Here is a 20183-nt window from a genome sequence, read left to right as displayed (position 1 = left end):
GCTCAGTCAGTTCAGTGTCCAACTTTCAATTTAGGTTCAGATCATGATCTTATAGGTTGTATAATCAAGCCCTGTGTTGGGCTCCCCACTGAGCAGGGAGTCTGCTTGAAGATACTCTCCCTCCTCCCCTCTCACTGTTCATGCTCTCTCTCTCTCTAAAATAAATGAATAAATCTTAAAAAAAAAAAAGTTCAATAGAGCGATTCACATCAGATTAAGCAGAGAAAGAATCAGTGAACTGGAAGACAGGGCAGAGAAATTCATTCAAACAGAGGAGAAAAAAGAAAAAAGGAATGAAGATAGCTTAAGAGATATATGGAATACCACCAAGAAGACCAATATTTGCATTATAAGGGTCTGAAGAGGAGAAAAGAGAAAGAAAGGGGAAAGAAAGCTTGCTCAAAGAAATAATAGCTGAAAACTTCCCTAACCTGAAAAAGAAACACACACCCAGATCCAAGAAGCCCAGAAAGTTTCAAGTAAAATGAATCTAAAGAGATACATGCCAAGACACATTATAATTAAAAATCAAGTTAAAATAAGGAGCAAATCTTAAAAATAGCAAGAAAAAAACCTCACCTTTCTACATACAAGGAAACCCTCATAAGACTATCAGCAGAATTTTCAGCAGAAACTTGGCAGGCCAGAAGAGAGTAGCATAATATGTTTAAATTTGTTCTTCAGAATTGAAAAAGTGAGAAGGAGTTTTCTAGGAGGCAAAAGCTGAAGGAGTTCATCACAAGACTGGTCTTTCAAGTAATGTTAAAAGGATATCTTCAAGTTCAAAGGAAAGGATGATAAGAGGTAACAGGAAAACATATGAAAGTTGAAGTCTCACCAGTAAAAGCAAATATATAGTTAAATTCAGAATACTCTAATGTTGTAATTGTGATGGATAAATCACATATAAAGTTGGTATGACAGTTATAAGACAAAAGTGTTAAAAATAACTATAACTATGTAATTTGCTAAGGGAAACACACAATTAAAAGGTGTAAATTATGACATCAAAAAGATAAAATGTTGGAAGTAAAAATGCAGAGTTTTTGTATAAGTTCAAACTTGTTATTATTAAAAATAGACAATTATAAGTTGTTTTATATAAGCCTCATGGTAACCACAAAGCAGAAAACTACAGTAAATTCACAAAAGAGAAAGAGAAGGGAATCTAAGCAAACTACTACAGGAAGTCATCAAATCACAAAGAAAAACAGTGAGAGAAGAACAAAGGAATTGTAGCACAGCCAGAAACCAATTAATCAAATGGCAACAGCAAGTTCATACCTATTAATAATTATTTTAAATCTAAGTGGAATAAATTCTCCAATTAAAAGACACTGAGTAGCTGAGTAGATAAAAAACAAACCCAAATATCTGCTGCCCACAAAAAACTCACTTGAGTCTTAAAGATATAAACAGGCATAAAGCGATGGCTGGAAAAGATATTTGTGCAAATGGAAACCAAAAGAGAGCAGGAGTAGCCATACCTATAACAGATGAAATAGAATAGAAAAACTATAATGAAACAAAGATGGTAATTATATAATGATAAATGAGTCAATTCAACAAGAGGATATAACACCTGTAAATATATATATAAATCCAACATGGGAGCACCAAAATATATGAAACAAATATTAACAGACCTAAAGGGAGAAATAGACACTGATACAAGTATAGTGGGCACTTCAATAGCCTCTTTTCAACAATGGATAGATCATCCGGAAAGAAAATCAAGAAAGAAATATTGGACTTAACACATTAGACCAGATGGATATTACAGACATTTATATAACATTCCATTCAAAAGCAGAATACATATTCTTCTCAAGTGGAATATTGGACCATTCTCCAGGAAAGCTCAAATATTAGATCACTAAGCAAGTCGTAACGAATTCAGAAGCAGGGCAAGATGGCCGAAGACTGGAGGACCTTATTTCTTCTGGTCTCTCCCCTGAATTTAGTTAGATAAAAATCAAATCATTCCAAACACCTAAGAATTCAACCTGAGATTATAAGAAAAGAATGGCTGAAATTCTACTAATAGAAAAGCAACCACTTACTGCAAGGTAGGAGGTACAGAAAAGTGAATCTCAGGGGATATATGGGAAGATAAATGGCAGGGGCAGGGAGGCCATAAGCCAGCACCGGAAAATGATAGAGCCCTAGAGGGCAAAATTAGAACCTTTCAAAATCTGCTCCAGTGAGAGATGTCCCTGCTCAGTGAAGGGACACTGAGGGACAGTGTGGTCTCAAGATCCCTGGAGTCACAGAAAGAACAAAGGTCCCTGAGTTAGCAGAGTTTCCAAACATTGGAGCAGGGAAACCAGTTATAGTCAATGAGCCCAGGAGGGGGCTCTCAGCTCTGTTCTCCATGAACTGCAAACTGGGGCATGATCAGGCAATCGCTCTCCCTCCAAGGACCCTTCAAAGGACAAAAACAGAGGACCCTCTGCCTTCACCTGGGAGGATCCATGCTGACACACACCATAGAAGTCTGCAGAGTTTGGCACACACAGAAATGAAGACCGCTTATCCCTGAGGCTTTACTTGAGAAAGGAGATGACGATCTTTCAGCTCCAGGGTTAGAGATCCATCCAGGGAGGCCATTTTTATTTTCATCCTCTAAAGAGCTGAAGAAAGCCTTCAGGGAACAAAAGCAACATAGACCAACCAGAAGAAGCTTATCCTGAGCCCAGCACCCTGGCAAGGGGTAGTACAACTCCATCCAAAGACACTTGAGAATCAACGCAGTAGGCCCCTCCCCCAGCTGGAAGAACAGGGAACACCAAGTTTACAGAGCACACAGGACTGCAAAACTCTATTGCCAGGGGGAATATAGTATACAGAATTTGAGATTTTTTTCATGATGCATTTATCCATCAGTTAAAATTTTTCCTTTTCTTTTTTCTTTTCTCCTTTTTCAACTAGTTTCCTATTTTATCAATTTTTCTTTTTTTTCAACTAGTTTCTTATTTTATCAATTCCTTGTTTTTAAGTCTTTTTTAGCTTTCACTTTTTACATTTACATTTTATAGATATATTCCTCATTGTGGGCTTCCTTTCACTGTTCACTATTCAAATTTATTTTTGTATATATACAATTTTTGCTTTCTTTACAATTTTTGGATTTAGTGTCTTCTAACATACTGACCAAAATACATTCAGGACCAAGTAGACCACCTTGTTTTGTCCACTTGAGAGATTATATTCTCTCTCCTTACCCCCTTCTTTTTTCCTTTTCTTTTTTGGTTTCTGGCCTCTTCAGATTTGTCTAGTGTGTGTTTCACTTGGGTCATGCTGATATTAATGATTTTTTTTCTCTCATTCATCCATTCTTTGGGCAAAATGACTAGAAGGAGGGATTCACAACAAAAGAAAGAGCCAGAAGTAATACACTGCCACAGATCTAATCAATATGTATATAAGTATAATGTCAAAGTTGAAATTCAGATAAGGACTACAAAGTTATTAGTTGGGCTTGAAAAAAGCATAACAGACACTGGAGGATCGCTTAGTGTAGAAATAAAATCTAATCAGGCAGAAATTAAAAATGCTTTAACTTCGATGCAGTCTAAATTGGGTGCTCTAACAGCTAGGGTAAATGAGACATAAGACAGAGTAACTGACATAGAAGACAAGTTGATGGAAAGAAAGGAAACTGAGGAAAAGAGAAAAACAATAATGGACCACAAGGTGAGGCATTGAGAAATCACTAATGCTATATAACATTAAAACTACTGGGGCTCCAGGAAGGAGGGGGAGTAATAGAAGGTATATTTGAGCAAATTGTAGCTGAGAACTTCCCTAATCTGGGGAAGGAAACAGACATTCAAGTCCAAGAGGTAGAGAGGACCCATCCCAAAATCAATAAAAATAGATCAACACCCCAACATATAATAGTGAAGCTTGCAAATTTCAGAGATAGAGATTCCTGAAAGCCGCTCAAGAAAAGAGGTTGTCAACCTACAGGGGTAGAAACATTAGGCTGGCAATAGACCTATTCACAGAGACCTGGCAGGCTAGAAAGGGCTGGCATGATACATTCAGGCTATTAAATAAGAGAAATATGCAGCTAAGAATACTTTATCCAGCAAGGGTGTCATTCAGAATGGAAGGAGAAATAAAGAACTCCCAGGAAAAATAAAAACTAAAAGAATATGTGACCACTAAGCCATCTCCGCAAGAAATATTAAAGATCCTCCAAGAGAAGAGAGAGCCCAAAAATAACATAGATCAGAAAGAAATAGAGACAATCTATAGAAACAGACTTCACAGGAAATACATAGCACTAAATCTTTCAATAGTTACTCTTAATGTAAATGGGCTAAATGCTCCAATCAAAAGATACATGGTACCACATGGTACCAGGCTGGACAAAAAAGCAAGACTTATCCTTATGCTGTCTACAAGAGACTCATTTTAGACCTAAAGACATCTCCAGATTGAAAGTGAGGGGGTGGAGAGCCATTTATCATGCTAATTGACCTCAAAAGAAAGCAGGGGTAGCAATCCTCATGTCAGACAAATTAGATTTTAAACCAAAGACTGTAGTAGGGGATGAAGAGGGACATTGCATCATACTTAAGGGATCTTTCCAACAAGAACATCTAACAATTATAAATATTTATGCTCCTAACTTGGGAGCAGCACATTATATAAACCAATTAAGAAACACACTGATAATAATAGGGGACTTTAACACCCCACTCACAGCAATGGACAGATTATCTAAGCAGAAGATCAATAAGGAGAAAAGGTGGGTTTTTTTTAAGATTTAATTTATTTATTCATGAGAGACACAGAGAGAGAAGCAGAGACACAGGCAGAGGAAGAAGCAGGCTCCATGCAGGGAGCCCGATGTGGGACTCGATCCCAAATCCCAGGATCATGCCCTGGGCTGAAGGCAGGCGCTCAACCGTTGAGCCCACCCAGGCATCCCAGAAAAGGGTTTTTGAATGACACGCTGGACCAGATGGACTTCACAGATATATATAGACCATTCCATCCTAAAGCAACAGAATACACATTCTTCTCAAGTGCATTTGGAACATTCTCCAGATAGATCACACACTGGGTCACAAATCAGGTCTCAGTCAATATCAAAAGCTTGGGATTATTCTCTGCATATTTTCAGACCATAATGCTTTGAAACTTGAACTCAATCACAAGAGGAAAGTTGGAAGGAATGTGAACACTTGGAGGTTAAAGAGTATCCTACTAAAGAATGAATGGGTTATCCAGGAAATTAAAAAAGAATCTTAAAAATGCATGGAAATGAATGAATATGAAAACACAACTGTTCAAAAACTTTGTGACATAGCAAAGGCAGTCCTAAGAGGGAAGTACATTGCAAAACAAACCTTTCTCAAAAAATTAGAAATATCTCAAATATACAAACTAACCTTACACCTAAAGGAGACAGAGAAAGAACAGCAAATAAAGCCCAAACCAAGCAGGAGATGAGAAATAATAAAGATTCGAGCAGAAATCAATGAAATAGAAACCAGAACAGTAGATCAGATCAAGGAAACTAGAAGCTGTTTTTTTGAATTAACAGATCAATAAACCTCTAACCAGACTTATCAAAAAAAAAGAGAATTAATAAAATCATGAATGAAAGGAGAGATCACAACCGACACTGAAGAAATACAAATAGTTATAAGAACGTTATTATTAACAACCATATGCTAACAAATTAAGCTGTCTGAAAGAAATGGATGCATTCCTAGAAACATATAAACTATCAAAACTGAAACAGAAAGAAATAGAAAACCTGAACAGGCCTATAACCAGAAAGGAAATTGACGCAGTACTCAAAAATCTCCCAACAAACAAGAGTCCAGGGTCAGATGGCTTCTCAGGGAGATTCTATCAAACATTTAAGGAAGAATTAATATCTATTTTTTGAAGGTGTTTTTAAAAATAGAAATAGAAGAAAATCTTCCAAACTCTCTGAGGCCAGTATCACCTTGATTCCCAAAAACAAAGACTCCACCAAAAAGGATAATTACAGATCAACATCCCTGATGAACATGGATGCCAAAATTCTCGCCAAGATACTAGCCAACAGGATCCAACAGTACACTGAAAAGATTATTCACCATGACTAAGTGGGAAAGAACTTGGGCTGCAAGTTTCTGGACTGCAAGTTATTCTGGGCTGATTGAACAAATCAATCAGTTTGATACATCACACTAATAAAAGAAAGGACAAGAGTCATATGATCCTCTGAATTGATGCAGAGAAAGCATTTGACAAATCAGCATCCTTTCTCAATGAAAACTCTCCATGGTGTAGGGATAGAGAGAACATATCTCAATATCATAAAAGCCATCTATAAAAATCCCACAGAAAATATCATTCTCAATGGGGACAAACTGAGAGCTTTTCTCCTAAGGTCAGGAACATGCCAGGATGCCCATTCTCACCACTGTTGTTCAACATAGTACTAGAAGCCATCAGACAATGAAAAGAAATAAAAGGCATTCAAATAGGCAAAGAAGAAGTCAAACTCTCATTCTTCACAGATGACATGATAATTTATGTGGAAAACCCAAAAGACTCCACCCTAAAATTGTTAGAACTCATTCAGGAATTCAGCAAATTTCCCACTTATAATTGTGCCAAAACCTGTAAGATACCTAAGAATAAACCTAGCCAAAGAGGTAAAGGATATATACTCTAAAAACTACCTAACACTTACGGAAAAACATTCCATGTTCATGGACTGAAAGAATAATTATTGTTAAAATGTCTATGCTACCCAGAGCAATCTATACATTCAATGCAGTCCCTATCAAAATACCATAGACATTTTTCAAGGAGCTGGAACAAATAATCATAAACTTTGTATGTAACTAGAAGGACCCCGGATAGCCCAAGGAATGTTGAAAGAGAAAACCAAAGCTGGTGACATCACAATGCCTGACTTCAAGCTCTATTACAAAGCTGTGATCATCAAGACAGTATGGTACTGGCACAAAAACAAACACATAGATCAGTGGAACAGAATAGAAAACTCAGAAATGGACCCTCAACTCTATGGTCAACTATTCTACAACAAAGCAGGAAAGAATGTCCAATGGGAAAAGTCTCTTCAATAAACAGTGGTAGGAAAATGGGACAACCACATGTAGAAGAATGAAACTGGACCATTTACCTACACCATACACAAAGATAAAATGGATGAAAGACCTAAATGTGAGATAAGAATCCATCAAAATGCTAGAGAAGAACACAGGCAGCAGCCTCTTCAACCTCGGCCGCAGCAACTTCTTGCTAGACATGTCTCCAAAGGCAAGGGAAACAAAAACAAATTTTATCTTGGAACTTCATTAAGATAAAAAGCTTCTATACAGCGAAGGAAGCAATCAACAAAACTAAAAGGCAACTCTAGAATGGTAGAAGATATTGCAAATGATATATCAGATAAAGGGCTAGTATCCAAGATCTATAAAGAACTTACCAAACTCAACACTCAAGAAACAAACGAGCCAGTCAAGAAATGGGCAGAAGGTATGAACAGACATTTCTCCAAAGAAGGTATACAAGTGGCCAACAGACACATGGAAAAATGCTCCATATCACTTGGCATCAGGGAAACACAAATCAAGACCACAATGAGATACCACCTTACACCAGTCAGAATGGCTGAAAGTAACAAGACAGGAAACAAAAAATGTTGGCAAGGATGAGGAGAAAGGAGAACCCTCTTGCACTGTTGGTGGGAACGCAAGATGGTATAGCCACTCTGGAAAATGGTATGGACATTCCTTAAGAAGTTAAAAATAGAGCTACTCTACGACCCAGCAATTGCACTACTTGGTATTTACCCCCAATATACAGACATAGTGACTGAAGAAGCACTTGCACCCCAATGTTTATAGCAGCCATGTCCACAATACCCAAACTGTGGAAAGAGCTGAGATATCCATCAACAGATGAATGGATAAAGATGTGGTGTGTATATATATATTACTCAGTCATCAGAAAAGATGAATACTTACCATTTACATTGTTGTGGATGGACCTGGAGGGTATCATGCTAACTGAAATAAGTCAGAGAAAGACAATTTAAGTATGGTTTCACTCATATGTGGAGTATAAGAAACAGTGTAGAGGATCAAAGGGGAAGGGAGATAAAACTGAATGGGAGTCATCAGAGAGAGAGAGAAACCATAAAAGACGCTTACATATAGGAAATAAACTAAGGGATGCTGGAGGGGTGGTAGGTAGAGGATATAGTAATTGGGTGATTGGGCATTAGGAGGGAATGTGATGTAATGGCCACTGGGTGTTATATGCAACTGATAGATTATTGAGCACTACACCTGAAATTAAGGATGTACTATATGCTGGTTAATTGAATTAAAAAAAGTTTAAGTCTGAATGAATTCAATAAAATGAAAATCATATCAAGCACCTTTTCTGATCACAATAGTATGAAACTAGAAGTTAGTAACAAGAAGTAAACTAGAAAAAACAAAAATGTAGAGACTAAAAAACAAAAAATGCTACTCGACAACCAATGGGTCATCAAAGAAATCAAAGGAGAAGTAAAAAATATCTATGAATGAAAACAGAAAAATCACATGGCAAAATTTATGAATGTAGGAAAGCAATTCTAAAAGGGACGTTCATAGCAATACAGACTTACCTCAAGAAACAAGAAACTCTTTAAAAGTCTAACTTTACACCTTAAAGAAACAAGAAAAAGAAGAACAAAGTCCAAAGTTAGTAAATGGATAGGAATAATAAAATCAGCATGGAAATAAAGGCCAAAAAGACAATAGAAAAGATCAATGAAACTAAAGAGCTAATTCTTTGAAAAGAAAAAAAAATGACAAAGCTACACCTATATTAACACACACAAAAAAAGAGGACTCAGAAAATCAGAAATGAAAGAGAAGTTACAACTGACAACATAGAAATACAAAGGATCTTTGGAGATTACTGCAAAAATTATATGACACAAATTAGGCAACTTGGAAGAAATGGATAAATTCTTAGGAAAACATAGTCTTTCAAAATTAAATAATGAAGAAATCGAAAATCTGCATAGACCAATTCCTAGTAAGGAAATTGAATTAGTAATCAAAAACCTTCCAACAAACAAAAGTCCAGAACCAGATGGCTTCACTGGTGACTTCTAACTAATGCTTAAAGAATTAATAACAATCCTATTCAAACTCTTCCAAAAAACAGAAGAGGAGAGAACACTTCCAAATTCATTTTACAAGGCCAGCATTACCTTGACACCAACCCAAACAAAGGCACTCTTAAAAAGAGAGAGAATTACAGGCCAATATCTGTAATGAACATAAATGAAAGAATACTCAACAAAATATTGTCAAATTGAATTGAACAATACGTTAAAAAGGTCATATACTACGATCAGGTGAGATTTATCTTGGGATGCAAAGATGGTTCAGCATCTGCAAATCAATCATTGTAATACACCACAAAACAAAATGAAGGGTAAATTATAGGGTCATTTCATCAGATGCAGAAAAAGCATTTGACAAAATCAACATCTATTCATGATAAGACTTCTCAACAAACTATCATAGAAGAACATAATAAAGACCAGCATATGACAGGTCTACAGCTAACAACATTCTCAACACTGAAAACCTAAAAGCTTTTCCTCTATGATCAGGAACAAGAACAGGATACATACTCTCCCTCACTTTTATTCAACATAGTATGGAAAGTTCTAGCCAGAAGAGTTAGGCAAAAGTAAGTAATAAATAAGTAAATGAACGAATGAATACAATGAAAGGCATCCAGGTGGAAAGGAGGAAGTAAAATGTTACTATTTGCAGATGACATATTATATAAATAAAAGCTTAAAGACTTTACCAAAGGAACCTTGTTAGGATAAATGAATTCAGTAAAGTTACAAGATATAAAAATAAACATATGAAAACTTGTTGCATTTCTATACACTAATAACAAACACTTGGAAAGAGAAATTAAGGACACAATCGTATTGTCAACTGCATCAAAAATAATAAAATACGTATGGTAAATTTAACCAAGAAAGTGACAGATCAAAAAAAAAAAAAAAGAAAGTGACAGATCTATACAATTAAAACTACAAGATATTGATGAAAGAAATGGAAGACAACACAAGTAAATAGAAAGATTCCATGTTCGTGAATTGAAAGAACATTGTTAAAATGTACATACTACCCAAAGCAATCTATAGATTCAGTGCAATCCCTAACAAAATTCCAATGCCATTTTTCACAATAACAGAAAAAAAAATTTAAATTTTATGGACCCACAAAAGACCCCAATAGCCAAAGCAATTATAAGAAAGAAGAACAAAGATATATATATCACATTTCTTGATTTTTAACTATATTACAAAGTCTTAGTAATCAAAACAATGTGATATTAGCATAAAAACAGAGATAAATTAATGAAATAGCCTAGAAATAAACCCATGCTTACATGGTAAGTTAATTTTTGACAGAGGGGCCAAGAATATACAATGGATAAAGGATAGTCTTTTCAATAAATGGTGTTGGGAACCTGGATAGCAACAGATAAAAAAACGAAATTGAAAAAAAAAATGAAATTGGAAATTAGACCTTTGTCTTACAAAATGAACAAATGGATTAAAGACTTGAACACAAGACCTGAAGGCATAAAACTCCTAGAAAAAAAAATTGGGGTTAGGATCTTTGACACTGGTCCTGCCAACGAGTTTTTTAGAACTGATATCAAAAGCAAAGGCAAAAAAAAAACAAAACAAAAAAACAAAACAAAACAAAAAAAACAACACAGGAATAAACAAGTGGGACTACGTCAAACTTAAAAGCTCCACACAGCAACGGAAATCATCAACAAAGTGAAAAAGTAACCTACTGAATGGGAGAAAATGTTTGCAAATGATAAAGTGTTAATAGTTAAACTATACAAAGAACTCATAGAAAAAACTTGGTAGTAATAATAAGATTAAAAATAGGCAGAGGACTTGAATAGGCATTTTACTAAAGATGACATACAAATGGCCAACAGTACTTGAAAAGGTGCTCAACATCCCTAGTCATCAGAGAAATTCAAATAAAACTACAATAAGCTATCAGCTCTCATCTATTAGAATATCATCAAAAATACAGGAAATAACAAGTGTTGGTGAGAATGTAGAGAAAAAGGAACGCTTGCACACTTTTGATGGAAATGTAAATTAGTGCAGCCACTATGGAAGGGTATGGAAGTTCCTCAAATAACTAAAAAGAGAATATCTTATGATCTAGCTATGCCACTTCTGGGCATATAACCAAAGGAAACAAAATATCTCAAAAAGATATCTACCTCTTCATGTTCATTGCAGCATTATTTACCATAGCCTATTTTGGAATTATCCCCAGTGTTCATCAATGAATAAATGGATAAAGAAAATGTGATACACACACACACACACACACACACACACACACACACGAGAGGACTATTATTCAGCCATAAAAAGAAGGAAATCGCCATTTTCAACAACATGGATGGCCCCTGAGGGTGTTATGCTAAGTAAAATAAATTGGACAGAGAAAGACAAATATTGTATGGTCTCACTTTTAAAAACTGGAATCTAAAAAATTGAACTCTTAGATTGGTGGTTGTCAGAGGTGGGGGATGGGGGGTGGGGGAAGTGGGTAAGTGTGGTTAGAAGGTATAAACTTTCAGTTGTAAAATAAGTAAATCCTGGGGATATACTGTAGAGTATGGTGTCTAATTAACAATAATGCCTTGTATATTTGAAAGTTGCTAAGAAAATAAATCTTAAAAGTTCTCATTATAAGAAACATTTTGTAACTATGTGAGCTGATATTAAATTTATCGTGGTGATCATTTCATGATATATATGTGATCAAAGCATTTTATTGTACACCATGGACTAATACAATGTTTTGTGTCAATTGTATCTCAATAAAACTTGTAAAATAATACAGATGTTTCTCAATTCCCAAACCGATTGAAACAGAGATTCTTTGGCATAGCCAGGGCTGAGAACCACTGATAAAGGACCGCTATCCTTCAGAGACAGAAGAAACCTTAAAGATCATGAGTCTACAAAGACTTAGACTGTAACATAAGGCCAGGCTAGTAATCTGCTTAGTTTCTGGAGTGTCAATAGCTTTTAAGGGACAGGGCATCCCCACAGATAGAATACTATGGACTAGACCCCACCTAGTATCTATGGCCTTATTTATCTAGAAAGTTTTCTCCCATAACACTTTGGTTAATCAATAGGCCTTGATGAGCCAAGTTCTGAGATATGTCTATTAAAACATGTTAGTCTGTTGGTTTGGTTTGTGGCTGGTGATTTCTTTTAAGGATAGAAATATCAAAAAAATTTACAAAAAGAAGAAAAATTAGAGATCTAAAACAGAAGTCTCACAATACCAAAACAAATACAAAATATAAAAAAACAAAGTACATTTTATTTAATTTACTCAATAAAATTAAAGAAAACTTGAATAAATGGAGAAAGTTATGTTCCTAGATGGTAAAGCAAAATAGATAAGGGCAGTTTTTTTAAAATCAATTGGTAAGTGTGAAAGTTTTCCTGTCGAAATCACAATGAGATATAAAATTATGTAGCTAAGTGATTGTAAAGTTCATTTGGAAAAATAAATGGAAAAGAATATGTAAGAAAACACAGAAAAAGGGAGAAGAACAAGGAAAGTGAGTTTGTGCCACCAACTTTTAATGTGTATTCTAAGTCCACAACAAGTAAAATTATGCTGTAACAGTGAAAGAATGGGCATTATAATATAAAGAATAGTTGTGAAACAAGCCCAGTATATCTGATAGTGTAATAAAGATAGCATTTCACGTCAGTGAAAATATAAAGGATAATTTTGAAAATACATTGGGGCAATATATTGGAAAGTTCAATATTTGGAAACAATTTTTATTTCAAACCATCTACTAAAAAACCAATGAGATACAAATCAAGTTAATATTTAAAACTATAAAAAAAAACAGTAAAACTGAGCATAAGATTTAAACATACACTCACAAAGAAAGATATGAATGACTAATATGTACATGAAAAAATGCCCAATGCTAGTCATCAGCGAAATGCAAACTAAAACCACAAATGGCACGCCCACTGAAATGGCTAAAATTAAAGACACTGACAACATCAAATGTTGCTGGGGATTTAGAGCAACTGGAACTCTTACATATTGTTGGTGAAAGTGTAAAATAATACAAGTTTTTTTTTTTTAAAGTTTCTTCTAAAACTAAATATATACTTTCTCAATAGTTCATTAATTATACTTCTGGATATTTGCTCAAGAGGAATAAAAACATGTGCCCACAGAAGACTTGTGCAAGAATTCATTTATAGAACCAAGAACTGAAATCTGGTATGCATCAATTGGGCAATAGTATATTCAGCACAATGAAATATTAACAATAAAAAGGAATGAACTATTGATACTAAAAATAGTAATTTTTTAAAAGCTGAGTGAAAGAAGTCTTACATAAAAGTGCATGCTGAATAACTCCATTTAAAAAAGATTTAGAATAGGAAAAACTGAGGGGGGCACTTGATGGGATGAGCACTGGGTATTATGCTATATGTTGACAAATTGAACTTCAATAAAACTAAATTAAAAAAATAGAATAGGGAAAACTTATCTATAATACCAAAAAAAAAAAACAAAAACAAAAACAAAAAAACCTTAGAACAGTGGTTGGGAATGGACATGACAGGCAATGTTAACATTTCATTTCTTGATTGGATTTTGGGTTACACAAGTGTATGCATTTGTTCAATTCAGAAAATGCATATTTTAAATTTGTGCATTTTCTTGTATATAAAAATTACCACATTTTTTTTTTTAAACTGAGGATTTCCATATGGTTTTGCTGTAACTTGCTTATCCCAGATTCCAATTCTCTGCTCTTCCTGGGAAATTCAGTTTTGTGGTTAAAAAAAAAAAAAACTTTTTAAAAGGTGTAAATAAATAATAAATGTCCACTTTATGAAACTTATGCTGAAGTGTTTAGGGTGAAGTATACTGACCTCTGCAATGTACTTGAAATACATAAAAAAAGATAAATTGATAAAGATGTAATTCCTATGTGAATATTAACTGCAGATGGAACTAAGTGAGCTAATTAGTTGATCAGGAGGCCCAGCACAACGACAAGGATCATTAGGAGTGGGGGGGGGGGGGCGGAAGGAGTAGAAGGGGGGGCAGAAGAGGAGAATCAGAGAGAGAGAATTTAACTATGGAAGAACATTCAGACAGATGCCAGTGGCTGCTGGCTTTGAAACTGGAGGAGGGCAGGCATGAGCCAAGGAACACAGCAGTCTTTAACTTACACAACTGCCTCTGTATCCAATATATGATTATCAAAGAGAAAGTGACAAGAAATTTTACAAATCAGTTTGAGAAAAAAGCACTAATAGAAAAACGTGGGGAAAACAAGCAAAATCACCAAAAAAAGATACACAGATAGTCAATAATCTTGTGAAAAAAATATTTGCCTTTATCAGGGTTTGAATATATTCCAACTGAAATGGGAATTAAAGTGTTGTCAAAGATTCATTTTTTTAATTATAATAGTATGAATAAAGACACAGTAAAGGTATATCCTCATATGGTCCTGGTGAGAATGAAAAATATTCGGCCTTGCTGTGGTGTATTTTTTTATATTAAAGGTCTTAAACATGTTTATTATCTATAAGCTGAAAACCTGAGCTTCAGAAATTTTATAAAGGGCTTTAGGTATATTCATTGAAGCATTGTTTGTAATTCAAAACACTGAAAACAATCTGAACAGTTCACAACAGAAGGAAGATTGAATTATGTTTGAATTATGAATTCAAAACATATTTTGAATTATGATTGAATTATGTTTCACACAAAAAAATGGAAAACTATGCTACCATTAACAGTATAATTTTTTACCATATTGAATGATGGCAAGTGGTACTGCTGGGGGGAAACCAGGATATAAAGCCATCAGCAATGCAATCCCATTCATGTTTAAAATTATATGCTTATATAATAAATATTAGAAAGGTTACCTAACTGTAAGTGGTGGTTATCTCTTGGCGGGGGGCTAAGGGATTCTTTTTCTTTCTTAACACTTTATGTGATATTCATCTACTACACCAGAATGTAAGCTCCTTGAAGGAAAAAAACAGCTCTTGTTCACCATCATACCTTCAGCTTCTTACAGCGCAGCATAGGAAGGATGCCCAGCAATCCTTGATGGACTTATAAACTGAATAGTTTTCTCTTTATTTACAAATTTGATTTTTTTTTGTAATCAAATAGTCTTAACACAGTATCTTTAAAAAAAAAAGAATAAACCAAAACACATATAGATTTATGAGTAAAAACGTAGCACAATTCAAATGTCTAGTAGTTATTTTAAAACTTTGTTTTAAAAAGTGTTTGGTGAAAATAAAAGTGTTTGGTGGCCACTAGAAAATGCTTATTATATGTCTTTAAGGAAAAATTAGGAAATGAAATTATTCATGTAATATAATCTCCATACACGGACAAATATCTCCTAGAGAAAAGACTACAAATATGAGAATGTTAACCATAGTTTTTGGAGGTCGGAGTTATTGGAGTTATCTTTTCCTTCTTTATCCTTTATCTCCTTTCCTAATTTCTGACAGTAAAAATTTATTATTCACATAGTCATAAAGTGTTTAGGTTAAATTCTTAAAAACTAAAATACCAGAAAGAAGAGGCAGCAGAATGAAGTGGATAAGAGAAGGAGCCAGAACCAAACTGTCTGGGCTGGAAGCTGGCTCTTCCTAGCCATGACCTTGAGCATTTGGCTCAACTCTGCTTCCTTTCCTGTAAAATGAGAAAATAACAGAATCTACCTCACAAAGTATATCATCATAGTTGTTTTTACTTTGCTTTAAAAAGTTAACTCACAGCTAGGGGTGGTAGAAAGGGAGGTGGGTGGGGGGTGGGGGTGACTAGGTGACGGGCACTGAGGGGGGCACTTGACGGGATGAGCACTGGGTGTTATTCTATATGTTGGCAAATTGAACACCAATAAAAAATAAATTTATAAAAAAAATAAATTAACTCACAGCACTTAAAATAGCATCTACCACATAATAAAGGTTATAAAAATGTTTGTTAAAGTCCGTAATTAATGAACCAAGTTTCTGGAGAATAGAAAGAGCCACGTGGTAACCATAATTCTTTTCATCCTTTCCCCCGTTCCTTCCTTCCCTCTTCCTTTCTTCACAGGTTCCTCTCTCTTTGGAGAAGGACATGTGTGCAGGGAAGATGGGGCAATGGATTATCTAAGTCAAGGAATTGGGCCAGCAGCAAACAAGGACTTAATAACTAGAGAGAATATTGGAAATCAAGAAACAACGTGCCAGTGTTTCTGTATGTGGTGATAAGAAGAATCTGGGGTGGAGGGAGGTGAGAGATTGAAGACAAGATGAGCTAGGAGAAGGTCAGGAATTGGGGGCTTCACACCTCAATCGTATCACATACCCAGCAGCCAACCCAGCTTGGATCATTCCACCTGAGGCTGTGAGGGAGTTCCTAGGAACAGGATGTGCCCACCCTCCACTCCACAAGGCAGCATTTTTACCAAGGGCGAGCTGTCTGTGGGCAGGTGAGGCCCTAACTAGTCCCTTCCAGCCCTACCCTATTTAGCCAGTGTCCTGAGACATTTCTCCACCCAATTGTGGCTTCTTGATACCAAGGTTATACCTAGTCTGAGTCAGTTCAGGGAACCCCAGTGTGTTTCCCATCAGGATGTCCGCTCCATTGTTTTCTCTGCAGAATGACACCAGCACTTGGAAAAAAGGAAAACCTGTATTCTGCTTCATTTTTAGAGAACTATCATTTCTTCTTCCTGTAATAATGTGTCTGCCAGCATTACTCTCAATGGTTGTACTTGCTCTATTTTTAACATGCCCTTTCAAAGGGTTAACCATGAAATTAAACCAAAAAGACGATGTACGTGAAATCCACAGTCACATCACCTCTCTAGACAAATCTCAGAAAGCCGAGAATAAACAAACAGTTTAACCTGCAAATCAGTTATCCAGGGAACACTAAGGCGCCCACTCTTTAATCTTTTCATATTACATCAAAACCCTGGCTTTGGATCAGAATTGCAGAATGCTTGCATCTAGTCAGCCTGGAACCTATTGCCAGTCAGGCACATTACTCTTCCTTAAATGTCAAAACAGTGAGCACAGCATCTCCTGAGAACCATAAACAGCCTAAGGAGACTTAATACCAAGATGAAGCCTTTCCAGATATTGGTTTCAACTATTCCTCTCTTTTTACCATTTAATGAAAATTACAGTTTGGCTCTAATTTGAACACTTGCCAGACCATTTCCACCAGAGCTCTTAAAACTCGCCTTTCTCTGGGTCCTTTGAGGAAGGTCCTTTGTGATCTAACACATTTGGATTCAAAGGATGGCAGTTGCTGCCCCACAGTCCCTAAAGAGAAGCAGAAAATCCACCTAAGTAAGCAGAGAGTCCAGAATTAGAAAATATACGGTTTAACTTTACCACAGAGAAATTTCTAAAAAGAGGAGAGTGACCTCTCAGCTCAGTGACCTCCCCAAGTCAGTTCCAAAAAGAAACAAACTGCTATAAAAAGGAAAAGCTGAACCACATCTCGGTTGGCATAACCATAACTCAAGAGTGGACTGGGAAGACCCAGGGAAAGATATTCAGAGCTAAAGTTGTCCAAGAACAGGTTGAATTTGGATGTTGAATGGGATTAAGAGTTGTGGGGCTGAGAACAGTTGGATGTCTGTGCCAAGCAGGTCATACTCAGCCTGCAGTAAGTGATCACTGCTTTTGGCACACAAGTAAACCATTTAAGCTTAATTAGCTAATTAAACTATAATCCGGGCTTCTGATTTTGTAGCAGTGGTTATGGTTCAGGATATCTGGGGTTTATCTATTTAGGAGAACTTACAAACCAACGAGTAACCTGATTCTTAGCCAGTAAGGAGGGTGTTGGTCTGGGGAAAAATTTTTATTTTGTTGACCTTGATCTATCCCATTTTAGCCAAAAGGCAAAATTTAAATGCAGAGTTTTGTTTGGTGACTCATGTCATCTACTAGGTTTGTGGGAAAGCAGTACTAAGATTGATGACCAGAACTCACGCAGAATTTTGTCTCCTTCCCCCAATATGGTTCCCAGTTAGCCAACTCAACATCAGAGCACATGTCCATAAACACACATACTCCAAGCCAACCCTGCCTGGATTTTGCATCAAGATAACCACGTCTTCCTTTGGGTACTTACAATCAAACACTCATCTGCTAGATGATACAGTTAATAAAACAAGAATGCCTTGGAGCTGTTATCTAGAGAGCTCGCCAGAAACCGTGTTTTCAATTTACCTGCACAAGTGGACTCAGGGGACTTATTCAACAGAGGCTGACATAAAGTGGCCCATCATTTATTCCTTTTCAGAGAAGATACAATTTCCCAGTGGGCAATATCCCTGTGAAAGCTTGTAAAAACTCAAAATATCCTCCCCACAGAGAAGTCTACTTGCAGAGAAGACTTACACTCAGAAGGTTGTTGGATGAGCATCGAGTCTAAGCAAGAGGGTTTTTCTTGATGGTATTAATGCTAGGTACCCTCAAGTATTACCAGTCAGAATGCTGCCTCCCTTTCCACTATGGGCACATCCCAAAACCAAGTGAGTGGCCCGTACAGTTGGGGCTCCGCCCTCCCCTCGGTATTAAAGGTACACCGATACATTCTATCTTCCCATCCTCTTTCCCAAATTCCATGGGACACCAGCCTTCTACTGAGATATTCTTGCTCATGCAATTTGCCCTCAGCTACCTGAATTCCTACATCTTTTCATTAAACAATTTCTTTAGTGGGGAGTAGGGGAATACTACGGATCACTGATTCCATCTCTTATACGTTGGTTCCATCTCTTATATGTTGGTTCTTCCTAATTTCAATCTCTGAGAATTTAAGTTCTTACATACGACTTTGCTGTCTTTAAATTATCTTTACATCAAAAGATCAAAATTGCAGATACAGAATTTGGACCCACTATGCAACTGTCAATGGTAGTGTGCACTGATTAAGGATAGGAGGGACTCCATCCTTGGACCACACAACTGAACACTTGAATTCAGAATTCCACATGCAACCATTTGTCCTTTGGCCACCGTGAACTTCCTGTGGTTCTTAACTTTGGTCCCAAAATCCAGACATCCACCCAAATTAGCTTAAGGAAAAAGGTCAGGAGTGGTTCTCAAATGATAAAGGGCTATGTGGTCTCCTCATCGCACATCTTTATCTCCTCTCACCTTGGTTAGTTTCCTTTAGTGTGTATGGCTCAACTAGGTCATCAAACCCACGGCTATAGGTCCGACATAAATCCACAGCTCCATGTTCCAAAAGTAAGTTCACATGGACACCAAGATGTTTGTATAAATGAAGAATAGAACTGGACTAGGACTAGACTGTAGAATAGGACTAAAATCAGTATGGTAATGCTACTTAAGGGATTGAGACATAAATATGGCTCTGAACTTACAGGGTTTCTTTACTGCCTTACAGGAGGTTAAAAATCTGCTATTTGATTTTCTTTTATACGTATACACATTGTATTCATTTCTTAGATCTGCCATAACAAAGTACCACAAACTAGGTGGCTTAAAACAAGATTGTGTCAACTCAGTTCTGGAGGCTAGTACTGTGAAATCAAGGGGTTGGTAGGGTCCTGCTCCTTCTGAAACATCTAGGGGACTCCTTGCTTGCCTCTCCCTGTGGTTAGTCAGCAACCTTTGCCATTCCATGGCTTGCGGGTAAATCACTCCAATCCTCTCCCTTCACACGGTGTTCTCCTTGTGTGTCTTCATATCATCTTCCCTGTATGTGTGTCTGACTTTGTGTCAAAATTTCTCCTTTTTATAAGGACACCAGTCAAATTCAATCAGGACCCACCCTCATGACCCCATGTGGATTTGAGTACCTTGGTAAAGACTTTCCAAATAAAGTCACATTCCAAGGTGCTGGGGGTTGGAACTTTCTACCCTTTTTTTTTTTCTTTTAAGATTTTATTTATTTATGAGAAAGAGAGAGAGAGAGGCAGAGACACAGGCAGAGAGAGAAGCAGGCTCCATGCAGGGAGCCCAATGTGGGACTCGATCCCAGGTCTCCAGG

At 36.3% G+C, this 20183-nt stretch overlaps 1 long non-coding RNA gene across 1 annotated transcript; it reads left to right on the top strand.

Annotated features, from left to right (window-relative positions):
* The first annotated feature begins 7712 nt into the window (after positions 1-7712).
* LOC102151336 lies at positions 7713-17846 on the top strand. The gene is made up of 3 exons (XR_005373176.1): positions 7713-7962; positions 13283-13385; positions 16254-17846. It is a non-coding gene; the product is annotated as an uncharacterized LOC102151336 (long non-coding RNA).
* Positions 17847-20183: the final 2337 nt, after the last annotated feature.

Source organism: Canis lupus, chromosome 18 (genome assembly GCF_011100685.1).
Source record: "Canis lupus familiaris isolate Mischka breed German Shepherd chromosome 18, alternate assembly UU_Cfam_GSD_1.0, whole genome shotgun sequence".
NCBI lineage: Eukaryota > Metazoa > Chordata > Mammalia > Carnivora > Canidae > Canis > Canis lupus.
This window is presented reverse-complemented; position numbering and strand designations above follow the sequence as displayed.